Source organism: Panicum hallii, chromosome 9 (assembly GCF_002211085.1).
Source record: "Panicum hallii strain FIL2 chromosome 9, PHallii_v3.1, whole genome shotgun sequence".
Classification (NCBI taxonomy): Eukaryota; Viridiplantae; Streptophyta; class Magnoliopsida; order Poales; family Poaceae; genus Panicum; species Panicum hallii.
This window is the reverse complement of record NC_038050.1, coordinates 24,593,857-24,617,859: the sequence shown is the minus strand read 5'-3', so window position 1 is coordinate 24,617,859 and position 24,003 is coordinate 24,593,857. Positions and strand designations below refer to the sequence as shown.

At 44.9% G+C, this 24,003-nt stretch overlaps 1 non-coding gene and 1 pseudogene across 1 annotated transcript; both read left to right on the top strand.

Moving 5' to 3' along the window:
• Positions 1–24,003, top strand: part of LOC112872959 — a 93,992-nt pseudogene that overhangs the window by 29,304 nt on the left and 40,685 nt on the right.
• On the top strand, positions 23,121–23,193 carry TRNAF-GAA. Its single transcript has one exon. It is a non-coding gene; the product is annotated as a tRNA-Phe (tRNA).

The window sequence follows — 24,003 nt, the reverse complement described above, 5'->3', positions numbered from 1 at the left end:
AGGGTTCGGATCGTCAGATCGTGATCCAGCGGGCGGGATCTACTCGTACCGGTTCGGCTTGGCTATTTTGTTAAAGACTCCCTAGGTTCTTTCGGAAGCAACCCGCAGTCCACACCTATTCAAAAGAAATTCCAACTAGGTCCTGTTTTTAGCACCGGAGCCCCTTGAGCTTTCTGGAAATTGGGTCCACAGTCCCGCCCCTGTGTTTTCGCGGGTTAGACCCTAGATCTACCCTTTAATTATGTTTAGACCCTCGGTTTTTGCGCAGAACCCCTTAGAACCTCCTGTTTTCTTACAGTTAAGTCCCTGGATCCTACCTAGTTTCCGCGTCTTAGCTCCGTTTTAGATGATTTTCTCGCTCACGCGACCGTTGTAACGCGTAGAATAGTTTTAGCTTAGTTTTATGTGCTGTTTTACTGTATTGTTGTACTGTTTCTTATCTTTTTCCCTTGTTTGCATGTATGTGCTTATGTGGACCATGTTTGGACGTTTCATTCATGAGTAGATGTTGAGCCACCGGAAGAGTATCAGGAGCCACCTTCTGCAGAGCCCTTTGAGAAGCAGCAGGAGAACTTTGAGGAAGGCAAGTATAACATGAACATCCTATCACTTTTAAATACAATTTCATACTGCATTTTAATACTGTATGCCTATAAGGACTTCCTAGCCACTTTATCCTTTGTATATATACCTTGGGTTGCATTTTGGTTAGTTGTGCTAGGTGCTGTGCTCTCACATATAATGGTCCTTTGTAATTAAATTTGATTAATAGTATATGCAACTTGATTCTGAGAGTGGCTCTTTGTGCTGTGTGCTTGAGCGGCTCACGTCTCCTTAAAATATATTTTTGTTAGAAACATGGTTTAGGGGGCCAGCACGGTGCTTAGTGCTTGGTTGGCCACTCTCCATAAGGACCGGTTCATAGAGCGACAACCTGGGACAACCGCGCAACCACAAGACTGGAATGGGACGGTCTTGACTTACTAATTAGGTCATTTTGGTTTGGGAGTAACTTACCTGCGGGGCAAGAGGGGTGGTAAGATTCAATGGTCCCTGCTCCTCCGGCTTGGTCTGTGCTGTGTGCTTGTACCCCCGTGAGGTGGGCCCCATCGTTGCTGATCCAGAAACCTTAGCGGTTACACCTTACTAACGTGATCCTTTGTAACGGTCTCGTAGTGTGCTTGCTAGTCATCTCACCTAAGGAAGTGTGATGAACAACTAGCATAGCTCACAACTTGTGGGTAAAGTTGTGCAACCTGTCGAGAGTGTAAAACTAGTATACTAGCCGTGCTCATGGTCATGAGCGGCCCAGATCCTCCGTCTGATTAGCGGGATGTACCTTTGGTGGTTTGGCTTGGTTTTCAGTAGTCTCATGATTAAATTTGATTAATTATTATGTAACTTGGGTTATGGTAATTCATTCACTTGTAGTAAATAGCACTAATAAAATTTGCCAAGACTAAAAGCTAATGCAGTCGAGTCAGCTAACCCTAGAGCCTCATAATTCGTGTTATACTTGTTGAGTACAAGTTGTGTACTCACACTTTCCTTCTCTACTCTTCTGTTCTCTTCCGGGTATCTTCGACTACTGCTCAGTACTAGGCGACGTGGAGGACTACATCAGCGGACTTGACGATTTCTAGGCGTTGTCTCCCAGCTGATGTCCCTGTGGCGCCCTGTTCTTCAAGTATTTATTTACGCTTCCGCATTCCTTGAACTGATTTTTGATTCAGTTGTAATAAAGATAGTCATTTATGATTTATACGCTTTTATTTCGAGATACGTGTTGTGATATCTAGATGATTCTGTTGTATATATGCGTGACTTGATCCTGGCGCATATATGATTGCTCGGTTTATGTTCTTATAAATCGGGTGTGACAGAATTGGTATCAGAGCCGTGTCGACTGTAGGATGAAGCCTAGATCGAACTGGTTGAATTTAGGACTTCTTTTTCCTTGCCTTGCTTTCGCAAAACTCCCAAAATCATTTCTGCCTCTATTCCTTGAGTCTTAAAACCTTGATCTGCTCGCTCTCTCTCTTGTCCTCTCTGAGGATTAGTTTGATCTTTTCCATAGACGTTGGCCTGAACTCTTCTAACCCCATAAGTTTAGGCTATCTCGATGAAAGTGCGCTAGAACGAGTGTGTTAGTCGAGTAGTGTGATAAACTCGGCTAAGATGTGAATATTGAATGTTTGTGATTGTGCAAAATGTTTGATTTGGATATTTGGTTGATTGCATAGTCTAGTAGTTAAACTTATTCATGCAAATCGACTTTAACGCAGACTTGAATTAAATAATAAAAAAAAATTGAGTTAGATCGTTGGGGGTAAAATCGTACACTCTTTTCTCTCTACTTTATCTTGCCAGAGTTTTCTTTCCAGAATCGTACAATATCTGCCTCTTATAAGCTTTGTTCTGCCACAAATAGATGGTGAACACCAGGAGCACCGGCACCGGTTCTGGCCAGCAGGGGCAGAACAACCAGCCGCTGCCGATGCCTCCACCTCTGACTCCGGAGCAGTTCCTCTAGCTCCAGATGTAGATGATGGCCACTCTGAACAACACGGTTCAGACTTTGCAGCAGATCCACGCTTAGCTGCCACCTCCTCTGCCACAGCAGCACCGCGATAGACGTGCGGACTTTCTGAGGGGTCACCCGCCGATGTTCTCCCATGCGGCTGATCCACTCCAGGCTGACGACTGGCTTCGTTCGGTGGAGCGCCAGTTGGATGTCGCTCAGTGCGACAACAGGGAGCGAGTTCTGTACGCAGCAGGGCAGCTGCGAGGCTCAGCTCTCAATTGGTGGGAGTCCTACCCAACTCGGGACCGCGACGCCCTCACTTGGGTCCAGTTCCGGGAGCGTTTTAGGAACCACCACATCCCTGCTGGAGCGCAAGGAGTTCCTTGAGCTTAAGCAGGTAAATCAGAGTAAAATCTTTCCACAAATTCTTTTTGAGCTCAAACCCACCCTTGTTATAAGAAATGCTAATTAATTTCCATCCTCTTTCTCCGGTGATTATCATTTCAGGGAGCTATGACGGTGACCGGTACCGTGATTGTTTCCTCTAGCTCGCTCGCTATGCCCCCGCTGAGGTTGCCAATGATGGCGATAAGCAGGAGCGCTTCAGGGAGGGGCTGGATGAACACCTAGAGTATGCGCTCATGAACCACTGCTTCGACAACTTCAACCATCAGGTTGACTCTGCCCTAAACACCGAGCACAAACGCCGGGAGATTGAGGACAAGAAGAGGAAGATGGTTCCTGCTGTGACTGGCAGCAACACTCGGCCTCGGTACCAGTACCCGCAGCAGCAGCAGCAGAGGCAGATCTAGTCGTACCAGCAGCGACAGCAGCAGTACCCACCTCGTCCTCAGCAACAGCAGGTGGGACAGGGCCAGAGGCTTCCAGCGCCTCCGGCACGCTCTGCTCCACCGGCTCCACCAGCTCTGCGGCAGGGAGTGCCTACTCCTCCTGCTGGACAGCAGGCTCCAGCATTACCACGGGCGTGCTATCACTGTGGCGAGCAGAGACACTACGCCAACGTTTATCCCCGGAAGGCGCAGTCTGGACAGCAGGGATGCCCAGCTCAGCCCAAGGAGCCATCCCAGGGCAGGGTGAACCACGTGACGGCCGAGTCGGTGGCCGAGGCTCCCAACGTGGTTATTGGTACGTTTATGTTCAATACCCACCCTGCTATCGTGCTTTTTGATACTGGTGCTACGCATTCCTTCATTACTCGGTCTTTTGTCGAGCATCATGGCATTCATACTAGCACATTAAAGAGGGACATGTTAGTATCTTCACCGGGAGGGCAGTTGAGGTCTCATATCTTCTGTCCCAGAGTCAGTGTTGTCATAAGGGGGCCAGAGTTCAGTGCAAATCTAATGGTGCTAGACACCAAGGGTATCGATGTGATCTTGGGAATGGAGACCCTTGCTAGATGGGGTGTCAGGATTGATTGTGCTCAGAGGACTGTCCACTTGTCAGCACCGGATGGACAGGAGGTCACAGTTAGTGCTTCGGAGCCTTCTGGGATTCTTTGTCAGATGGAGGCTAGACCCACGGATGGTATTTGCGTGGTGTCTAAATTCCCGGATGTCTTTCCGGATGATTTGCCAGGTATGCCGCCCGATCGCGACATTGAGTTTTCTATTGATCTCTTTCCTGGCATAGCGCCTATTGCTAAGCGGCCCTATCGTATGGCACGCGTTGAGCATGAGGAAGTTAAGAAGACTGTCGACGAGTTGCTAGCCAAGGGTTATATTCATCGTAGTTTCTCTCCTTGGGCTTTTCCTGTATTGCTTGTAGAGAAGAAGGATGGTGCGAAGAGAATGTGCATCGATTATCGGGATCTGAATGCAGTCACCATCAAGAACAAGCATCCATTGCCTCGCATTGAGGATCTCTTTGATCAGCTTCAGGGTGCTTGTGTGTTCTCAAAGATTGATCTGCGTTCGGGTTATCACTAGCTGAAGATTCATCCCGAGAATATCCCGAAGACGGCATTCACCTGCAAGTATGGGCTATACGAGTATACGGTCATGTCCTTTGGCTTGACCAATGCTCCGGCTTTCTTCATGCATATGATAAATAAGGTTTTCATGGATTATCTGGACACCTTTGTGGTGATATTCATTGATGATATCCCGGTATATTCCAAGTCAGAGGCAGAGTATGAGAAGCATCTGAGGCTCGTGTTACAGAGGCTCAGAGAGCACAAGCTGTATGCCAAGCTTAGCAAGTGTGAATTCTTGATTGACGAGGTTCCATTCCTCGGTCATGTCATCTCCAAGGGAGGTATTGCTGTGGACCCCGGAAAGGTGAAGGATGTGCTTGACTGGGTGGTACAGCAGACAGTGAAGGAAGTCAGCTCTTTTCTGGGCTTAGCAGGATATTATCGGAGGTTCATTGAGAATTTCTCCAAGATTGCGAAGCCTTTGACTTCCTTACTAGAGAAGGGTGTGGATTTCTCTTGGACTGATGAGCGTCAGAAGGCCTTCGAGGAGCTAAAGAAGAGGTTAACTACGGCGCCAGTCCTTACTCTACCAGACCAGAACAAGAGGTTCACAGTGTATTGTGATGCTTCGAGGGATGGTCTTGGTTGTGTCCTGATGCAGGAAGGCAGAGTTATAGCTTATGCTTCACGGCAGTTACACCGGCACGAGCTGAATTATCCCACTCATGATCTGGAGTTAGCCGCAGTTGTGCATGCTCTGAAGATATGGAGGCATTACTTGTTTGGGCAAAGGTGTGACATTTACACTGATCACAAGAGTCTTAAGTACATTTTCACTCAAAGTGAGCTGAACATGCGGCGGAGAAGATGGCTAGAGTTGGTCAAGGATTATGACCTGGAGATTCACTATCACCTGGGCAAGGCCAATGTTGTAGCAGATGCTCTGAGTAGGAAGAGCTCTGTTAACATGGCCGTGGCTTTTCAGATGCCTCAAGAGTTATGCGAGGAGTTTGAGCAGTTAAGTCTGGGTTTCTTGCATCACACCTCGGGTACATCATTCGAGGCAGAACCCACTCTAGAGGCAGATATCAGGCAGCATCAGAAAGAAGATAAGAAGCTGCAGGAGATCCGTGAACTGCTCAAGGTTGGCAAGTGTCACACCCGATTTATAAGAACATAAAACGAGCAATCATATATGCGCCGGGATCAAGTCACGCATATATACAACAGAATCATCAAGATATCACAACACGTATCTCGAAATAAAAGCGTATAAATTATAAATGAATATCTCTATTACAACTGAATCAAGAATCAGTTCAAGGAATGTGGAAGCGTAAAATAAATACATGAAGAACAGGGCACCACAGGGACGTCGGCTGGGAGACAACTCCTGGTACTGAGCAGGAGTCGAAGATATCCCAAAGAGAACAGAAGAGTAGAGGGGCAAGTGTGAGTACATAACTTGTACTCAACAAGTATAACACGAATTATGAGGCTCTAAGGTTGGCTGACTCAACTGCATTAGCTTTTAATCTTGGCAAATTTTATTAAAGCTATTTACTACAAGTGGATGAATTACCATAATCCAAGTTACATAATAATTAATCAAGATTAAACAGGAGACTACTGAAAACTAAGCCACTCCACCAGAGGTACAACCCCGCTAATCAGACGGAGGATCTGGGCTGCTCATAACAGTGAGCACGGCTAGTATACCAGTTTTACACTCTCGAGAGGTTGCACAACTTTACCCACAAGTCGTGAGCTACGCTAGTTGTTCATCATACTTCCTTAGGTGAGATGACTAGCAAGCACACTACGAGACCGTTACAAAGGATCACGTTAGTAAGGTGTAACCGCTAAGGTTTCTGGATCAGCGACGATGGGGCCCACCTCACGGGGATAGAAGATACACAGCATAGACCAAGCCAGAGGAGCAGGGACCATTGAAGCTTACCACCCCTCTTGCCCCGCAGGTAAGTTACTCCCAAATCAAAATGACCTAATTAGTAAGTCAAGACCGTCCCATTCCAGTCTTGTGGTTGCACGATTGTCCCAGGTTGTCGCTCTATGAACCGGTCCTTATGGAGAGTGGCCAACCAAACACTAAGCACCGTGCTGGCCCCCTAAACCAAGTTTCTAACAAAAACATATGTTGAGGAGACGTGAGCCACTCAAGCACACAGCACAGAGGGCCACTCTCAGAATTAAGTTGCATATACTATTAATCAAATTTAATTACAAAGGACCATTATATGTGAGAGCGCAGCACCTAGCGCAACTAACCACAATGCAACCCAAGGTATTATATAAAGGATAAAAGTGGCTAGGATATCCTTATAGGCATACAGTATTAAAATGCAGTAAGAAATTGTATTCAAAAGTGATAGGATGTTCATGTTATACTTGCCTTCCTCGGAGTTCTCCTGCTGCTGCTCAAACTGCTCTGCAGAAAGGGGCTCCTGGTACTCATCAAGGCAGAGCATCAGAGACCAGCAGGTCTATTGCAGCCATTGAAGATTCCAGAGTGGAAATGGGAGGAGATCACTATGGACTTCATCGTTGGATTGCCTCGTACTCAGAAAGGGTACAACTCCATATGGGTAGTAGTGGATCGGTTGATGAAGGTTGCCCACTTCATCCCTGTGAACACTACTTACTCCGGAGCTAGACTCCCAGAGTTGTAAATCTCAAGGATCGTCTGTCTGCATGGTGTTCCGAAGAAGATCATATCTGACCGAGGATCTCAGTTCACTTCACGGTTCTAGGAGCAGTTGCATGATTCGTTGGATACAAAGCTGCGTTTCAGCACCGCTTATCATCCTCAGACAGATGGGCAGACAGAGAGAACTAACCAAGTATTGGAGGATATGCTTCGAGCCTATGCTATTCAGAATGGTACCAGCTAGGATAAATGCCTACCGTTTGCAGAGTTCTCGTATAACAATAGTTATCAGGCCAGTCTGAAGAAATCTCATTTCGAGACCCTGTATGGTCGGAAGTGCAGGACTCCGCTATATTGGGATTAGATTGGCGAGAGGCAGGTGTTGGGTCCGGATATTGTTGAAGAGGCAGAACAGTTGGTGTAGCAGGTGCGTGAGAACATGAGGGTCGCACAGACTCGTCAGAAGAGCTACGCGGATGTTCGTCGTCGAGATCTGACCTTTGCAGTGGGTGATCATGTGTACCTGAAGGTCTCGCCGATGAGAGGAATCCGTAGATTTAACGTGAGAGGGAAGCTAGCCCCTCGATACATCAGTCCATTCAAGGTGTTGGAACGGAAAGGTGAGGTAGCATATCGCTTGGAGTTGCCTCCCAACCTCTCAGGAGTGCATGATGTGTTCCATGTATCCCAGCTGAAGAAGTGCTTGAGAGTGCCAGAAGAACAAGCACCATTGGAAGGGTTGGAAGTGCAGGAGGACCTGACTTACACTGAGCATCCGGTGAAGATTCTGGAGACGTCTGAGAGAGTTACCAGGAACAAGAAGATCAAGATGTGCCATGTTCAGTGGAGTCATCACACCGAAGATGAGGCTACTTGGGAGCGAGAGGACGAGCTGAGGAAGACATATCCCGATCTCTTTGCTAGCTAGCCTATCTGAATCTCGTGACGAGATTCCTGTAAGGAGGGTAGGTTTGTAACACCCTAACGTAAATTTCCTAATTTTTAATGAATTTATTTTGGCTTAAATAAAATTTCTAAGGTTTTTCTTGATTTATCTTGCATTTAAATTAATTTTATACCACAAATAATTAAAATTTATTTTAGGTTCAACATATTTGTGCATTCATGCTGGTGCATCTCTTTTGTTTGTTTGAATAGTTAAGTTGAATTCAAGTCTCATTTGAATTCAAATAGAATTGAGTTAGTTTGAAAAAGAAAAGAAGAAAAGGAGAGAGAAAAAGAGAAGTCAGCCAGCCCAGCCTGCAGCCCGGCCTGCCCTTCTCCCCCTCCTCCCTCTTGGGCCCGCTTCTTTTCCCCGCGGCCCAGTAGTCGCCCTGGCCCAAGTCAACAGCCCGAGCGCTCCCTCTCTCCCTGGTCGCTCGGTCCCGCATGTCAGCGCCTCCCCTCCCTTCTCTCCTTCCTTCTTCGTCCCCGCGCACCAGCCGCCTGAAATCTCCGGCGAGCCCTAGCGCCGGGCCCACACGCCGAGATCCCCTGCCCGGCCTTTATCTGGCTCCCGCGGACCCCCCTGCATCTCATTTCCTACCCCGCAGCTGCCCCAAACCCTAGCGCCGCTGCCCCATCCTGCTCCACCGCACCAAGCCTCTGCGCCGCCGTGCACCCGTCGCTCCGGTGCACCCTAGCTCCGGCCAAGACCGCAGTAGCTCCGCCTCATCGCTAGGAAGTTTCCCGAGGCTTCCACCCTCGACCCCGAGCCCTGCTGCGCCGGAATTGAGCCCGAGGACCGCCGCCGGTATCCTGCCCCGCTCGTGCAATTCCTTGCTGCCGGTGATCCCCGGACCCCCGCTAACCCCCGTAGAACCTTCCCAAGATCTACACGGGTCGACCCACGGTGACCAGAAGCCCGGAGATGCCTGCGTCAGTCCTCCCCATGAGCACCGCCCATCCCCGCCGCTCTGCCCTCATCGCCGGCCAGCCTGCACTGGTTCTCTGGCCCGTTCAAGCCCTCGGTGAGCACCACATCATCCTCCTAGTCGTCTTGCGCTAGATATCGTGGACCAAGGCTCGCTCTTGCGTCCAGAACGCGCGCGCTGGCGATACGCCGCCGTGCCAAACTGCCCCCATCGTCGTGCGCGCTGCCTGAGGCCTCCCCGAGCCCCGCCTTAGCCCTAGGTGAATTACCCATGTTGCGTAGGCCATCCCTGACCCGAGCTCGAGTAGTTTTGACCCTTGGAGCATCAGATTTGAGGAGCACCAGCGAGCTCGAGCCGCGCACCACGGCGGGAAATGGAGTCCGGCGATCCAGCGCCGCCCCCTCCCTCGCGTTGCACGCCAGCCGCCCGATCTGCAGCGGATGATCAAGTTTAGACCACGGATGGATAGGGTCCGGACCGTTAGATCGTGATCCAGCAGGCGGGATCTACTCGTACCGGTTCGGCTTGGCTATTTTGTTAAAGAGTCCCTAGGTTTTTCCGGAAGCAACCCGCAGTCCACACCTATTCAAAAGAAATTCCAACTAGGTCCTGTTTTTAGCGCCGGAGCCCCCTGAGCTTTCTGGAAATTGGGTCCGCAGTCCCGCCCCTATGTTTTCGCGGGTTAGACCCTAGATCTACCCTTTAATTATGTTTAGACCCTCGGTTTTTGCGCAGAACCCCTTAGAACCTCCTATTTTCTTACAGTTAAGTCCCTGGATCCTGCCTAGTTTCTGCGTCTTAGCTCCATTTTTGATGATTTTCGCGCTCACGCAACCATTGTAACGCGTAGAATAGTTTTAGCTTCGTTTTATGTGCTGTTTTACTGTATTGTTGTACTATTTCTTATCTTTTGCCCTTGTTTGCATGTATGTGCTTATGTGGACCATGTTTGGACGTTTCGTTCATGAGTAGACGTTGAGCCACCGGAAGAGTACCAGGAGCCAACTTCTTCAGAGCCCTTTGAGCAGTAGTAGGAGAACTTTGAGGAAGGCAAGTATAAGATGAACATCCTATCACTTTTAAATATAATTTCATACTGCATTTTAATACCGTATGCCTATAAGGACTTCCTAGCCACTTTATCCTTTATATATATATATATATACCTTGGGTTGCATTTTGGTTAGTTGTGCTAGGTGCTGCGCTCTCACATATAATGGTCCTTTGTAATTAAATTTGATTAATGGTATGTGCAACTTGATTCTGAGAGTGGCCCTCTGTGCTGTGTGCTTGAGCAGCTCACGTATCCTTAAAATATGTTTTTGTTAGAAACATGGTTTAGGGGGCCAGCACGGTGCTTAGTGTTTGTTGGCCACTCTCCGTAAGGACCGGTTCATAGTGTGACAACCTGGGACAACCGCGCAACCACAAGACTGGAATGGGACGTTCTTGACTTACTAATTAGGTCATTTTGGTTTGGGAGTAACTTACCTACGAGGCAAGAGGGGTGGTAAGCTTCAATGGTCCCTGCTCCTGTGGCTTGGTCTGTGCTGTGTGCTTGTACCCCCATGAGGTGGGCCCTATCGTTGCTGATCCAGAAACCTTAGCGGTTACACCTTACTAACGTGATCCTTTGTAATAGTCTCGTAGTGTGCTTGCTAGTCATCTCACCTAAGGAAGTGTGATGAATAACTAGCGTAGCTCATGACTTGTGGGTAAAGTTGTGCAACCTCTCGAGAGTGTAAAACTGGTATACTAGCCGTGCTCACGGTCATGAGCGGCCCAGATCCTCCGTCTGATTAGCGGGATGTACCTTTGGTGGTTTGGCTTGGTTTTCAGTAGTCTCATGATTAATTTTGATTAATTATTATGTAACTTGGGTTATGGTAATTCATTCACTTGTAGTAAGTAGCACTAATAAACTTTGCCAAGACTAAAAGCTAATGCAGTCGAGTCAGCTAACCCTAGAGCCTCATAATTCATGTTATACTTCTTGAGTACAAGTTGTGTACTCACACTTGCCTTCTCTACTCTTCTATTCTCTTCCGGGTATCTTCGACTGCTGCTGAGTGCCAGGCGACGTGGAGGACTACATCAGCGGACTTGACGATTTCTAGGCATTGTCTCCAAGCCGACGTCCCTATGGTGCCCTATTCTTCATGTATTTATTTACGCTTCCGCATTCCTTGAACTGATTCTTGATTCAGTTGTAATAAAGATATTCATTTATGATTTATACGCTTTTATTTCGAGATACGTGTTGTGATATCTTGATGATTCTGTTGTATTTATGCGTGACTTGATCTTGGCGCATATATGATTGCTCGGTTTATATTCTTATAAATCAGGTGTGACACCGGTCAACGCACAGGAAAGACCCCGGGTGATGCATATTGCACAGAGCTCAGGAGAGCCCGAGGTCCCTCGAGGAGGACCCAGTGTGACAACAGTCCTGGCCCACGGCGCAGGACCCTGCCTGGCGGGCGGGCACCACTTGCAGGTCGACGCCCCCTCATCGGGCACCGCATTTACACTTAAGGTGGTAAGCCTCTTCCTGGGGCCCACGGGAAAGGCTATAAATAGAATAGACGGGCAATGTGTAAAGGGATCGGATCCAACCAACTTGAACTCAGACTCAGCTGAATACTACCACCAGCTCCACACAGGATGTAGGGTGTTACACTCTCAGTGGCCCGAACCTGTCTAAACCACCTTATCTCCTCATCATCACGCGGTCGGAATCCTACTACGTGTTACACCCCTGGCCGAATCTCTAAATGGGGCTTCCGACGAATCCCTGCTTTCGGTACTCACCCACTATCAGACCTAGACCCACGGGATTGTGCACATGGCCTACATCTTACAGGATAAGGGGTGGAACATGACCCACGCCCTACACAGGTTGTATCTACTCGTAGTGTAGTAGAACTACTCATACAGTCGTAAAACTAGTCGGAGATAGTAGAAAACTACCTGAAAAGAGCTCGGTTAGGACTCCTGGGCTCGTCTCCAACTAAGACTTCCATGTAACCCTGTCCCCCAAACTATATAAAGGCAGACAAGTACCCCCTCCAAACATCAGATCACCCGATCACCACATAAGGCAATACAAACCACACAGGACGTAGGGTATTACGCTCTCGGCGGCCCGAACCTGTCTAAACTTTGTGTTCCCTTCACCTTTGAGTTCATGATCTCGGCGACACCCTACGTACAAACTCAACACCTCGGGAGTTGTGGCAGAACCAACCTGAATTACACCGGCTCAAGTACGCAAGTCCACTCTCAAGGGGTCCAACGTACTTCAAACGGTGTAATCCCTTGGCCTGTCGGGTAACGTCCCAATAAACCACCGAATGCAGGATCAAACAAGGTACCTCGCATGAAGGCGAGTCCAGAGACACAATCACCGTCATATTTTACACCACAGACATTTATATTACATGCATTGTCAAAAGTAATATCAGTTTCCACTGATAAGATTTATTACAAACCGGTTCAATTTTTCAAGTTCACAGCAGCGGAATTTAAACCACAACCACTGTACACATCGCCAATACGGATATAATGCTAAGCCCTGGCATGATATCACTCGGTAGGACCAGTGTTGACCAGGGACGGGTCCCACTCCATGGACCAACCATCGGGCAGAGTGTAAGGCCATGGCATAGGCAGAGCAGAGTCCTCAGGGGGATTACCTGAATAAAAAGTCACAATGCAAGACTGAGTAATCTAATACTCAGCAAGGCTTACCCGTTTCATAGTATACTTAGCCAGGTAACTAGACTTATGAAGGCTTTAAGGGTGATGGGTAAAGTTTTCAGCGGAAAAGCAATAAAGAGTAGATCCTTAATTTCAAATTTTAGCCTTCAAGTTCTATGTGATTATCCATTCTAGATGAGAACCTATAGCTATTCAAGCATGGTTGAATCTTTAGCCAAACATCATCTTTGATAACCATAAAGTTGCTCTTGTTACTCTATGTGGCAAAGGGATCAAGCAGTCTCAATCTCCGCGAGAAACGGACGATTCCTGAATCGAATTTCAGCCTTGCAACGGTAAACCTAACTCACACACTTGGAACATTCAGAGATTGTTCCAAAGCAACCGTTTGCCTTTCATTCCGATTCGTGGATCAGATCCACCACAAGCGACGGCAGGACCATACGCACATCCCATGTGCAGGACGTACGTCTGTAGTGCGACTACACGACCGTACTCCTGGTTGCCCTGCAACACATATTCCCACACGTCGAAGTGAGTGACCGGAAAAACCAAATACGAGTGGTGGGAGGTATGTCCACTCCTCGGACCGATTGGTTACTAGGCTTATCGCTTACCATATTTCGCGGCATGTGGCTAGTACTTTCAAACGCTTAACCACTGCTACCACACACTGCGACCTTAACCAAATTCATCAACACAGACAAGGTATCATCCTGATACATCACATAAATCCCGTCCGTCATCCTTATAGTGATTACATGAATGTAAATATTGCAACTCCTATATCGCGCGAGTGATAGGAAATCACCCGACTTCTACCGGTCTTATTAGCGTAGCAGCTATTCGAACTCAAGTTCTAGTATTCAATACATTGGTTCCTAGGAAAATGCAATTAGGGTTTCCCATACAACTCCTAAGAATTTAATGCATAGATAGGTATAAATAAATATAGATTGCAGTGTAAATAAAGTAGTGGGTTATGTCCGGGGCTTGCCTTCGTGAGTGGGGTTGGGGGTAGGAGTGTCAAAATTTTCCGAACTTTGGTTTGGAGCTTCAGTTAGATTTTCGACGACGTTCCCGGGGTCTTCAAAAATTTCCACTTCTGATTCCGGGATTAGCTCGTAATTTCCATCAGCGAGAGTAGTTGAGTCTATATGATATGCAAAGATGTAGTTTAAGAGATGCATACACTTTCATTTTGCTTCACAATAAAGTTGCAATCCAACGAAAACACAATTCACTCATCACACGTACCATTTACTCTTTTACGGGGCAGTCATTTATCGGGTATAAACTAACCTAATTAGCTTCATTAGACAACACGTTTTATTTTTACAAAATAAACTACCATAGCACTAGGGTTGAAATTTTTAGTAATCACAGATTAATCTATGTCTAAGCTATTGTAAAATTATCAAGATTTTATTTTTACAGAAATTAGGCGACAAGGATAAATAACAATAGTACTAACACATTATGTATTATTTATAACTGTATATACACACAAGATTTTTCTCTAGATTTTTGTGCATAGGTTATACTTCTCAAGAGCAACACTTCAAAATATTTTCATAATTTTTAAGCATCTAGAACTGTAGATATTAAATACACAAGGTTAAATAGGCATTATCCATGATTAAACTCATTCATTATAAAAATATTATACAACCAGTAGGTCAATTATTTTTCCTAAGTACTACATGTCAAAGCAAAACTAACTCAATTGGTTTTACACTTTTACCAATTTTCTATTATTTACTAAGTATTTTCATTATTTACAACTACTTAAACTTAATATTTAAATTAGAGTAAAAACTACTTAGAATTTGAAAGTGAACCTGTAAGGAAAGTTGTAGATCTTAGAATAAAGAATCTAACAAATTTTAGCTTGTATTTTTCGGATTTTTTCACGAATTTCTATGGAATTTCAAAGTCTGCAGCAAAAATAACAAAGGGGTCCTTAATGACACTATTCCCTTGAGTCACTGGCTTTACAAACAGCCCCCTGGGCTTTTGTATCTTTCAACCTGAGGCAGTGAAGAGCAGGGGAGCAGAGGGGTGCCAGAGAAAGAAGAGATGGGGGGTCTCCAGGGACTTGGTTGCAAAATACAGAAATCCCAGGGACCTCACAGTAAAGCAAAATTCTCCATTGATCCAAAACTCTAATGAAGAAGTGACCAAAATAAAAGATGTAGAGTTTTTCAAATCATACAATATTGCTTTAGGGTTCAAGTTCAGAAACCCAAAGTACACAGCTTTAATTTTAAGTTTTGAACAAAAGTTGTATTTAAGTAAATTTTGTCCTTACTCAGGTAGATTTCATGCAGTTTTGGACATAGTTGCAAATTTTCATGCAATTTCATGATGACTTGCATTCTTATATTTTGATCCTAAGTAGATTTTGAAAGTGACTTTTATACTTTAATTATTTTGCATAAAAGGACCCATACTTTTGCATTAATCACATCTAGGTCCTTATTTTCACATAAACACCCAAATTTCATAGAATTTAACATATCTATAACAATTTCTTTCCTATTGTGATACAAATTTGACACCTAGAGTGTCACATTCTTCCTATGTTTTTAATTCTACCTCCCACATTTTTCAAAATTACATAAATACCCTTTTTCCCTTTGTACTTAAATTTGAACATACATACACAAGATCAATCATGCACACTTTACACTAAAATCTAGGGTTTATAATTCTAAATACCTGAATGTCACAGCCTTCCCCCCTAAAAAGAATCTCGTCCCGAGATTCTAAAGCAGAATGGAATCGGGCGATTAGATTTGGGAATTGGCTTGAAAGAAGTTTGGGAAATTTCGTTGAAGATAAGATTCAGTTTCCCAAGTCGCTTCTTCTTCGGTGTGATGATCCCATAGGATCTTATACATCTTAATTTTCTTTCTTCTGGTGACTCTCTCCTTGGTATCCATGATTTGGATAGGTTGTTCGGTGTAAGATAGATCTGGTTCAATCTTAATGGCTTGTGCTTCAATGATTTCAGTAGGTACTTTGATACATTTCTTGAGTTGAGAGATATGGAAAACATCATGAACGGCGGCCAACTAAGGAGGAAGACAAATTCTGTAAACCACTGGGCCACAGATTTCAAGGATTTCGAATGGTCCGACATATCGAGGTGCTAACTTCCCTTTTATGCCGAAACGCTGAACACTTTTGGTAGGAGATACTCGGAGACAAACAAAATCCCCTACTTGAAATTGCAGAGGTTTTCTTCTTTGCTCTACATAGCTTTTCTATATGGATTGGGCTGCTTTAAGATTGGCTTCAATAACCTTGACCTTATCTTCGGCTTCGACAACTAGGTCTGGTCCAAAGATTTTACGTTCGCCAGTCTCAGACCAACTCAAAGGAGTTCGACATCTTCGACTGTATAACGCTTCAAAGGGAGCCATTTGAAGACTAGATTGATAGCTATTATTGTAAGAAAACTCGGCCAAGGCGAGACACTTGTCCCAGCTTGTACCATAGTGAATAACACAAGCTCGGAGCATGTCTTCAAGAATTTGATTAACTCGCTCCGTCTGTCCATCTGTCTGAGGATGATACGCAGAGCTTTGAATTAGTTTGGTCCCAAGAGCATACTGCAGTTGTTCCTAAAAGCGGGCAATAAATTGTGCCCCTCAATCAGAAATAATGGTCTTAGGGACACCATGCAATCGAACAATTTGATCAAGGTAGACTTCGGCTTATTTCTTAGCAGAATAAGTGGTATGCACCGGAAGAAAATGAGCAGTTTTGGTAAGTCTATCAATGATCATCCATATGGAGTCATGTTTTTGGGATGTGTTGGGAAGACCAACGATAAAATCCATACTGATGTCTTCCCATTTCCATGATGGAATAAGTAGTGGCTAGAGTGTACCAGATACCCTTAAATGACTGGCTTTGATTCTCTGGCACGTATCACATTCGGATACATATTTAGCAATTTCTCTTTTCATTCTGGTCCACCAAAAGTTCCACCTAAGGTCTTGATACATTTTGGTACTACCAGGATGAATAGAAAACTTGGATAGATGTGCTTCATCAAGGATTTGTTTACGAAGTTGATGATCTTTAGGTACAACAATACGATTGTTGAACCATAGAACTCCTTGATGATCAGTGTGGAAGCATCTATACTTGGCTTCTCCCTGAGATAGCTTCAATTTGATAATTTTGATACTTTCATCATGTAATTGCGACATGATGATTTTATCTTGAAGGGTGGATAGCTTCAAGTTGATAATTTTGATACTTTCATCATGTAATTGCGACATGATGATTTTATCTTGAAGGGTGGACTCAATAGATAATAGATTCAGACTACCTTAAGGAACGATCTCCAGATTGAGTTTCCTTATCTGATTGCAGAGAGTTTCATTGAAGGTTTCAATGGAGGAGCAATGACAATGTGCCTTGTGGCTAAGTGCATCCGCAACTACATTGGCTTTGCCAGGATGGTAGTGTACCTCAAGATTGTAGTGTTTGATCAGTTCTAACCAACGCCTTTGCCTCATGTTTAGATCAGCTTGAGTAAAGATATATTTGAGGCTCTTATGGTCAGTGTAAATGTTACACTTGGCGCCCATAAGATGATGTCTCCAAATCTTGAGAGCGTGAATAACCGCTGCCAATTCAAGATCATGGGTTGGATAGTTTTGCTCATGATTCCGGAGTGCTCTAGATGTGTAAGCAATGACCCGGTTGTTTTGCATAAGAATACAACCAAGTTCAATTTTGGAAGCATCGCAATAGACATCAAAAGGCTGGTTACTATCTGGTTGAGCTAGCACTGGAGCAGTTGTTAGAAGTTTTCTCAAGGTGTGAAACACGTCTTCACACTTATCATCCCAACAGAACTTAATCTCTTTCTTAAGTAGTTCAGTCATGGGTTTGGCTATTTTGGAGAAGTCTGGAATGAATCGGCGATAATATCCTGCCAATCCAAGGAAACTTCCGATTTGATGGACTGAAGTCGGAGGCTTCCAATCCATAACTTCCTGAACTTTAGTTGGATCAACCGATATGCCTTCACTGGAGATAGTATGTCCCAAAAATTTCACACTACCCAGCCAGAATTCACATTTCGAGAATTTGGCGTAAAGGCGATGATCACATAGCCGTTGAAGAACGACGCGTATATGATTAGCATGATCTTCTTTAGTCTTTGAATATATAAGAATATCATCGATGAAAACTACGATGAATTTGTCGAGTTCCGGCATAAAGACTGAATTCATCAGATACATGAAATATGCCGGTGCATTTGTGAGTCCAAAAGACATAACCAGATATTCATATAATCCATATCTGGTCGAGAAAGCTGTTTTTGGAATATCGCTAGGTTTAATTTTGATATGATGATAACCAGAGCGTAGGTCAATCTTAGAAAAGACCTTAGCTCCAGCGAGTTGATCGAACAAGATGTCAATGCGGGGAAGAGGGTACTTATTTTTTATAGTGACCACATTGAGTGGATGATAATCGACACATAGCCTTAAGCTATTATCCTTTTTCTTTACAAAGAGAGCAGGATAGCCCCAACGTGAAGCACTTGGGCGTATGAAACCTTTGTCAAGAAGATCTTGGAGTTGGATTTTTAGCTCGGCCAACTCATTTGGAGGCATACGATATGGCCTCTTTGAAATAGGAGCGGTGCCAGGTTGAAGCTCAATAATGGACTCGATGTCTCGGTCTGGTGGCACTCTAGGCAAATCATCTGGAAAGACATCGGGATACTCACAGACTACAGGAATATCTTTTACTCTAATGTCTATGATAGCATAGGCACAAGAGTGAAGAAACTCTTGCTGAGGTAGGTAGAGGGTGGTGGCTCCTTGATGTGGTGAGTCAATCTTAATAACTCGGGAAGAGATATCTAACAGTACTCTATGTTCTGTCATCCAATTTGTCCCAAGTATAACATGAATACCCTCTAGATTTAGCAGTACCAAATCAGTTTTGATTAATTTACTTCCTAACTGAATTGGCACACTTTTAACCATTTTGTTAGAGGTAAGCCTTCCTCCAGAGGTAGAAGTCATATATGACCCCTTGGTAGGACAAAGATCAAGTCCTATTCGGGTACCACAGTTGTTACTAATGAAACTATGAGTTGCTCCTGAATCAAATAATGTAACAACTAGGTTGTGATGAATAGAAAATGTACCCGACATGACGAGGGCTCCATCTGGAAGTTCTGCAAGGGTGGTGAAGTTAACTCGCCCTTGCCGGACTTGCACCATCGGCCTCTTGCCCTTGTTCTAGTTATTCTGATTAGAACTTTGCCCTTGATTAGGTTTCCTGGGCCGCGGACAATCTCTGATGAAGTGATCCGCACTCCCGCAATTGAAACAACGATAAGTGCTGCTTCTTTGTTGGACTTGTTGAACATTTGGCCGTGGGCCAGATTGTGGTGGCTGTTGCGGAGGTACGGAAGGTCTATACCCTCCTTGCTGTTGAGGCGGCCTGAACACCAATGTGCCAAGTGGAGCATTCCGCTGTGGCGCTCTAGGCGGTGCATTCTGAACAAATCGATACCGCGGTGGTTGAACACTCGCAGGTCCAGTGGAAATTTTTTGTTTCTTTTCGGCATGATGTGCCGTGATACAATCTTCCTGGGTCAGGGCCATGTTAACCAGCTCACTAAAGGTATTGGCCTTCACAAGGTTCAAGCATTCTTTGAGCTTAGTACTTAAACCCCGACGAAAACGATCTTGCTTCTTAGTGTCACTCTCAGCGTGATAACCCGCGTACTGGCATAGGTGATTAAAAGCCTGTGCATATTGCAATACGGTGCGGGTGCCTTGGGTGAGTGCCAAGAACTCATTCAATTTCCGCTCCATCAGTCCTTCAGGTATATGATGTGCTCTGAAAGCATTCTGAAATTCTTCCCAGGAGATAACATGGCCATCGGCTTGCATGGCACAATAATTATCCCACCAAATACGGGCAGCACCACGTAGTTGTTGGGCAGCAAAGTGAGCCTTGTTGGAGTCCGCACAGGGAATCGTAAGAAGGGCAAACTTGGATTCAATGGTGCGAAGCCAAGCATCGGCATCAAGGGGCTCCTCAACTTTGCTGAATAGCAGGGGCTGAGTACTGAAGAAATCTTGATAGTTTGCCACCTGAGAGTGAGGATCATCACGACCTCCTCGTGATTGCTGGCGTTGTTGGTTCTGCTGTGCCTGTACTAGCAGATTAAGAAGTTCCGTCTGCCGAGCCATAACCTCGGCTAGATTTGGAGGTGGCGGTGGCGGTTTTTGGGAGCCGCTGGCCTGATCTGCCCGGAAACCTTCCGGGGTTCCGCGCGTGGCTCCAACCATCTGAAACAAAGGATCCTTACTCCGATTTCCAGAAGGCATACTACAATTAAAAGATATGTAATTCACATATTCCATTCAAACAACTCATTTCAGAGGCAAAGATATTGAACAAGATGTAGAACACGAGGCTTCGATTACAACACATATACTGGTTGTCCTTAACATCGTACATCAGCGTGGTCCGTACATAGGCCATCTATATTACAACAAATGGCACAAGATCTAGGTAAGCTAATTACTACCTAATTCACTACACTTTACACTGGTTACATCTAAAGAGTCGACGATCCGGACAAAGTAGAAATCGTCGAGGTCGCCTACAAAAGACTGACTACCGGAAGAAGAGTAATCTGGCTGAGGATTGGGTTCTGGATCTCCATGCTCGGAGTCGAGATCCGAAACTCCCTCGACTTCCTCCGGGTCTTCTTCTCCACCTTCAGGTACTACGGGTGCAGCGGGAGGTACTAGTTGCTGTTGCAGATCTTCAATGTGTGCATGGGCATCATCAGCCTCATGGATCAGGTCATGGATTTGCTCCTGGAGGAACTCAATGATCGTGTTGCATTGAGTGATTATAGCATCACTCTCATTGATCTGCTCCTCCCGATGAAGAATAGCCTCCTCACGTGCTGTGATAATCTCCTCCTTCTCCGTGACCAAGGCTTGAAGCCCTACTACCTGAGTAACTTGTTGATCAGCATTTCGATAGTGATCCTAAGCTATGCCAATCAACTGACCCATACCACGGCGTAGCAAGATCTGATAGCGGTGTTGAACGTTCATGAATCTGATAAGACCAGGGAGCGTTTCTTTGGCTGAATCTCCCAACAAGTGGCCATAATGGGCTATCCTGAAATTCCACTCAGGATCACCAGAATCTATTGCAGGGAATAGGCCGATAGGATACCCTCAAGAGCTGCAGTCTCGACGGTGTCGACGAGATGATAGCCAACCACATCGACCTCGATGGGCTGCCACTAAGAGCGGAAAGGGTGCTGAGGAATAGTCATTATGACTTTGCACCATGGAACACCTCCCTCTCTATATTCTACTCCGTCGTACTGGGGAGGCTCGGTGTAGAAGAATAAACTGAGTGATTCCCATAAGAGACGGGGAAAACCCTCCCAGTGCAAGGCATTAGTATGAAGATGCCCCGCATGATCCCAAGAGACGTTCGAAGGAGCTGCCATCTGAAACAAGAATTCAGATGATGAGATTTACTTACCCTGCTGGGAGCTCACAAGGTAAATGGAACGAGACAAACGATTCTGGTAACAACAAAGCTAGAGATCAGATGGATTTTTAAAATACTCCACTAAGGCTACCACAAGGATTCTATTGAAACCACACTAAAGATAAACAACATTTTACCTGTCCTTCAAAGAACAACATATTCAAGCACTCATTTTGTTCATTAATGAATTATGCATGCACGTACTATTCGACCTTACAACCAAACAACTGCCGAATATCTTCGGACTTGCGTGGTTAGTTTCGGTGGCATAATACATACGTCTCTCACTAATAACTAGTCGATAAGTCCTATCCGTCTTAGCCTCTTAATCGTGGTTAGTGTACCTACAGAAAACCACAATATATATCCAATGAACCTTTCATGCCACATGTCATGAAAGTGTTCCCAATCATTACTATTCATTATAGAAATAGCATCTATACAATTACTGCCGTACAGACAACGTTAGCATACGTTATCAAATTAACGTATTCACGAGGGTACCGCAAAATGCGGGGGTATAAATAGTGATCGCCATACCCTGCGCCGAACCATATACTCCCAATATAATCAACCTAAGTTGATATATTGGCAGCATCTCAAGTAGGCCACTGCTTGAGAAACAGCGTTCGGTTCGCATCACCGATGGGAAGACTAACTCCCCAGTTAGCTGAGGATCCTTACCTTCTTACCTTTTTATCGAAGGTGTAGTTACAAAATGTAAAGTTGGATTGTGCATAAGTTTAAATTTTGATAGAAAAGTAATGCTGGTAGTTAGAGTTATATATATACTATAGCCACCTATAACTCCCTTGATAAACATTACCCTAGGGCTTTACGTACTAAGCACAATACTTAACGATACCAACGTAGTTTTTACCAAATACTTTGTTGGCCAAATTTTATACTAAAAATATTTTTAAGGCTAACCATATCTCCAGGGTACACTTGTTAGCTCTGATACCAGCTGTGGTAGAACCAACCTGAATTACACCGGCTCAAGTACGCAAGTCCACTCTCAAAGGCTCCAACGTACTTCAAACGGTGTAATCCCTTGGCCTGTCGGGTAACGTCCCGATAAACCACCGAATGCAGGATCAAACATGATACCTCGCATGAAGGCGAGTTCAGAGACACAATCACCGTCATATTTTACACCACAGGCATTTATATTACAAGCGTTGTCAAAAGTAATATCAGTTTCCACTGATAAGATTTATTACAAACCGGTTCAAGTTTTCAAGTTCACAGCAGCGGAATTTAAACCACAACCACTGTAGACGTCGCCAGTACGGATATCATGCTAAGCCCTGGCATGATATCACTCGGTAGGATCAGTGTTGGCCAGGGACGGGTCCCACTCCACGGACCAACCATCGGGCAGAGTGTAAGGCCATGGCATAGGCCGAGCAGAGTCCTCAGGGGGATTACCTGAATAAAAAGTCACAATGCAAGACTGAGTAATCTAATACTCAGCAAGGCTTACCCGTTTCATGGTATACTTAGCCAGGTAACTAGACTTACGAAGGCTTTAAGGGTGATGGGTAAAGTTTTCAGCTAAAAAGCAATAAAGAGTAGATCCTTAATTTCAAATTTAGCCTTCAAGTTCTATGTGATTATCCATTCTAGATGAGCACCTATAGCTATTCAAGCATGGTTGAATCTTTAGCCAAACATCATCTTTGATAACCATAAAGTTGCTCTTGTTATTCTATGTGGCAAAGGGATCAAGCAGTCTCAATCTCCGCGAGAAACGGACGATTCCTGAATCGAATTTCAGCCTTGCAAATACTCTACTAGGATGATGCACAAGAAAGGGTCAGGATAGCTCAGTTGGTAGAGTAGAGGACTGAAAATCCTCATGTCACCAGTTCAAATCTGGTTCCTAGCACAGAAAAAAAGGATCTACCAAATAGATATTGATACAAATATCTTGAGATGGATTGGGGTACATATTCATTAATAATATAGATACTATAGAGTAAGTAGATAAATCTCTAAACACTTCTTTTAAAAAAAGGGTTAAAATCTCTGGTTATTTTCTTTCTGGTTCTTTTCTTTATGGTATAGATATAGAAAGAGGGGAGATTAGGTGCCCTTTATGGTAAACCTAACTCACACGCTTGGAACATTCAGAGATTGTTCCAAAGCAACCGTTTGCCTTTCATTCCGACTCGTGGATCAGATCCACCACAAGCGACTGCAGGACCATACGCACATCCAATGTGCAGGATGTACGTCTCTAGTGCAACTACACCACCGTACTCCTGGTTGCCCTGCAAAAGGTATTCCCACACGTCGAAGTGAGTGACCGGAAAAACCAAATATGAGTGGTGGGAGGTATGTCCACTCCTCGGGCCGATTGGTTACTAGGCTTACGGCTTACCATATTTCGCGGCATGTGGCTAGTACTTTCAAACGCTTAACCACCGCTACCACACACTGCAACATTAACCAAATTCATCAACACAGATAGGGTATCATCCTGATACATCACATAAATCCCGTCCGTCATCCTTATAGTGATTACAGGAATGTAAACATTGCAACTCCTATATCGCGCGAGTGACAGGAAATCACCCGACTTCTACTGGTCCTATTAGCGTAGCAGCTATTCGAACTCAAGTTCTAGTATTCAATACATTGGTTCCTAGGAAAATGCAATTAGGGTTTCCCATACAACTCCTAAGAACTTAATGCA